This window comes from Echinops telfairi, unplaced genomic scaffold (assembly GCF_000313985.2).
Source record: "Echinops telfairi isolate 266 unplaced genomic scaffold, ASM31398v2 ScPeMD7_3533;HRSCAF=4204_0, whole genome shotgun sequence".
Taxonomy (NCBI): Eukaryota; Metazoa; Chordata; class Mammalia; order Afrosoricida; family Tenrecidae; genus Echinops; species Echinops telfairi.
In genome coordinates, this window is record NW_022107431.1 from 44,846,933 (window position 1) to 44,851,517 (window position 4,585).

Below are 4,585 nucleotides of genomic sequence, written 5' to 3' on the forward strand. Positions count from 1 at the left end.
ATCGACTGGATTGCAGTGAGTTTGAGAGAAGCGTGCAGGGCCCTGGTGGCCAGTGGGTTATGCACTGAGCAGCTAACCACAAGTCAACAGTTTGAAACCACTAGAGCAGCGGTTCTCAACCTTCCTGATGCCGCGACTCTTTAATACAGTTCCTCATGTTGTGGTGACCCCTCAACCATACAAATATTTTCGTTGCTATCTCATATCTGTCATTTTGCTACTGTTGTGAACTGGGAGATCCCTGTGAAAGGGTCATTCGACCCACAAAGGGGTTGTGACCAAGAGGTTGTGAACCTTTGCTTTAGAGAAAGATAATGCTTTCTACTCTCATAATGATTTACAGTCTCGGTAACTCACAAGGGCAGCTCTCTTCTGTCCCCTGGGGCCTCTGTGAGTTGGCATGGATGCTCTGGCAGTAAGTTTGAGTACCACCGTCATTGGAGAGAAGCATGTGGGCACCGTGGGGGTGCAGTGGGCTACGTGGTGGGAGGCTAACCGAAACGTTCACAGTGTGTCTCCACTAGCAGAGGTGCTCCATGGGAAAGTGACGAGGCAGGCTACTCTGTAAAGAGTTCCAGCCCTAGAAACCCAGTGGAACAGTTAAATCCTGTCCTATGGGTCAGACGTGACTTGGCAGTAACAGAAGCACAGAGCTCCAGTGAATGAGGGAGCACCAGTTGGATATTCTTTTCATGCAGACTTCTTTTTCTTGAAAAAATAAAAAAATCAAAAAGTAACAAGCAACTGTTACTACAGCAGACAGTACAGTTTCTTTTAAAATAAGGATCATATTTAGAAAAGTCCAAACCAGAACACATTATCTGACAAGAGGTCAGAATATCAGAAACTAGAGCTAAATAATCCAATATTGTAGGTCAGCAAGATTTTATAGTAGGGCTAAAAGGTAGCCCGACCCCTCAATACAAACACAAGTCTATGACTCACATAGTTGTCAGAGATCTTTGGGTCCGAAGTCACAGACATGGCAACCCAGGTCAGAGCTTGTAACAGTGTGTTTCCCAGAACAGCTCCTTTAGAATCGCTTGTGTTGTGGAAGAAGGGGTGATGGGGGGAGGCAAGGGGGGTGCGACAAACCCAGGTACACGGGACAAATGATCTAAAATCAATAGTGAGGAGGGCACAGGATTCATGGGAGGGCTTGATCGAGGGCAATGTAGCAGAGGAATTACCAAAACCCAACTGAAGAACGAGCATGACAGTGGGACAAGAGGAGAGTGGAAGAAAATAGAGGACAGAAGTAGGAGGCAAAGGGCATTTATAGAGGTCTGAATATAGGCATGTACATGTGCAAATACATTCATATATGACGACAGAGAAATAGATACATGTACATATATTTATATGTTAAGTATCTAGGTAGCAGATGGACATTGGGCCTCCACGCAAGTACTCCTTCAATGCAAGAACACTTTGTTCTAATAACCTGGCACTCTGTGATGCTTACCTTCGCGACACGATCGCTGAAGACAAATGGGTGCATAAGCAAATGTGGTGAAGAAAGCTGATGGTGTCTGGGTATCAAAAGATATAGTGTCTGGGGTCTTAAAGGCTTGAAGATAAACAAGCGGCCATCTAGCTGAGAAGCAACAAAGTCCACATGGAAGAAGCACACTACCCTGTGTAATCATGAGGTGTCAGGACCAGGTCATCAAAGACCCCAAACAAAAAATCATATCGATGTGAATGACAGGGAGGGAGGAGTGAGACCCAAAGCTCATTTATAGTCAATTGGACATCCCTTTTCAGAAAGGTCACATGAAAGGTATGAGCCAGTCAGGGTGCAGTATAGCATGGATGAAACACACAATTTTCCTCTGGTTCTTTTTTTTTTTAACCCTCTCTGGTTCTTTAATGCTTCCCCTCCCTCCCACTATCATCACCTCAATTCTACCTTACAAATCTGGGTAAACCAGAGCACATACACTGGTACAGATAAGAGGCCGCAACACAGGGAATCCAGGACAGATAAACCCCTCAAGACCAATACCAGGAGGAGAAAGGGGAAGGTGGGGGTAGCAATGGGGAAGAGACCACAATGATCTACATATAACCCCTCCCCAGGGGGATGGACAACATAAAAGTGGGTGAAGGGAGACAGCGGTCAGTGTAAGACATGAAAAACAAAATAATTTATGTATTATCAAGGATTCGTGAGGGAAGTGGGGAGGGTTGGGGAGGGTGAAACATGAGCTGATATCAAGGGCTCAAGTAGAAAGAAAATGTTTTGAGAATGATGATGGCAACATATGTACAAATGTGCCTGACACAATGGATATATGTATGGATTGTGATAAGAGCTGTAAGAGCCCCCAATAAAATGATGTTTTTAAAAAAGAAAGAAACTATACATAGCTACACAAATTACATGTGTTAATTGTTTAAGAACAGATTCCCATGCCTTTCCCCCAGATTGGATGTAGTACTCACTACCTCAATTTTAAGTAGTGCCATCTGATTTTTCCCCCCCCACTAATATCTAGAAACCCCTGATTCTTGCTCTAGGAGCTCCTGGGTTAAACCCTGAATGACTAGTGGGAAAGTTCGGGGTTCATACCCACCCAGAAGCACCCCAAAAGAAAGGCCTGGTGATTTGCTTCCGAAAGATTGACCCCTCAAAGCCAAAGTCAAGTCAATTCCGGCTCATAGTGACCTATCAGGTAGAAGTGGCCCACAGGGTTTCCAAGGCTGTCCATCTTGATAGCAGCACATTGCTCATCGTCTCCCGCAAAGTGGCTGGTGGGTTCCATCTGATGACCGTGTTGGTTAGCAGCTGAGTCCTTACCGCTGCACGACCTGCTCTCCTTTCTGAGAGAGTTACAGCCTCACAGCCCCATGAAATGCAACTCTATTGTGCACACATGGAGAAGCACGTGCATTGGGACCACCCGGTCAGCTGCTGGGCACTTCTTTCAGCAACAAACTTCATGTCTATGAGTACTGTCACCACAACTCTCCACTCAAGACACTTTCTTTCCTCCGAGTCGGAGGTCCTCCTTAGTCCATGGCTTCCAGCTCCTGGGAGCTCATGGTCTGTCTTTGGCTCGACCCTCTTCTGGAACATAGAGCTTGTGCCTTTCTGACTGCGCCTGCTCAACTCCCTCTCCCTTCGGGTCTTAGTTTGGATTCTGCATCTCCGTCTTACAAGCACAGCCTCATTTTCATAAAGAGATCAACTATTTTAATTCTCCCCACGAAACAAAACAAAATAAATGAAAAATCATCACCACTGAACCATACCAAAGCAATTTTAAAACAACCCTTTCATTCACTAATTCAGCTAACTGAGAGAAGAGCAGTAGCTAGCTACTGTGCCTATGGGCCTTTCTTGTCCTTTGATGCCGAAAGAGATGTATCACTTAGCTAAATGCTGATCTTACTTAATTTTTTAAAATAAATGAACCAAATTAAACTAGTATTATTCTTTTTTTCAAAAATTCACACAGTTTAAATCAGTTAATAAAATATAAAAATGTTGAGTTAGTGTATGGCAGCATACATTTTTGATGCAAATTATACAGTATTTGGTGTCTCCATTATTAACGAGCTATGCAGCAGGTAATTGCATTGGATTTTAATTCATCAAGGTCATGTTCCATAAACTTCTGGTAAACTTATGGTATCCTCTATAGAGTTTCAACACTAGTTTTCCCATGGCTAATTGGTAATGGTTTCTATTTATCTAATTCATTGAGATGTCCGTCTACCTGACTAATGCAATAAACAAAGCTCTCCTTTTCCTTTCATACTCAGTGCCTCAGTCTGGTCTTCGTGAGCGTTGTTCTCGGGAGTGGATCAGTGAGTAGAATCGTGTCAAAGTTCTCCAGCTACCTGGCTCTTTTTCCAGGGGTCATAGACGCAGACTCTTCCAGGCTGTTTTCATGGTGGATCCAGATTCAAAATGCACCGTGCCCTTATTGCTAGCGACAGCGTGCATCAGTACATGGCTGACGGATGGCTTCTTGAAATATACTGATGATGTGACATCTTGTCCCTGAGATTTGTTTTTTTTTCCCCTCTTCTTCTGAACATTTCATATTTTCTCTATAATGCGGAAAAAAGTAATACTGCACACACTGGTCTTGGTACCATATATAAAGGAATTCAGTATTCATTCCTTATATATCAACAAGTTGCCAGTTAGATTATAGACTTAATTGTTTGAATTATTGGTTAGTGACCTTAGGATTGGCCCTAGTGGCAGCCAACGTTGACCCTCCATGATCTCTCTGCCCAGCGCCTTCTTTAGCTCAGACCGCAACTACTATTTTTCTAGATTGTTATTTTGGTAGTATTTCCAACATCTAAGGGTCTCTTTGTATAATTAAATTAAATGTGGGGGAGATAGGGGGCCAGCCCCCACTGCTACTACTACCTACGGGTTCAGTAAGCACAATTGTACGGTTGATATATATATATATTTATATATATCAATATATATTACATTAAAGTCATCAAGAGCATGAGAGATAGGGGGATATGATTACAGGTAACCACACGTCACAGGAAGGGGCAGTACAATAGGCATACACATTGTAGGAAGAGGATCTACGATAGGCATAAGCAT

The 4,585-nt window shown here is 43.3% G+C and overlaps 1 pseudogene; it reads right to left on the reverse strand.

Moving 5' to 3' along the window:
- Positions 1–3,644: 3,644 nt before the first annotated feature.
- LOC101640355 lies at positions 3,645–4,240 on the reverse strand (annotated as a pseudogene).
- Between the last annotated feature and the right edge of the window lie 345 nt (positions 4,241–4,585).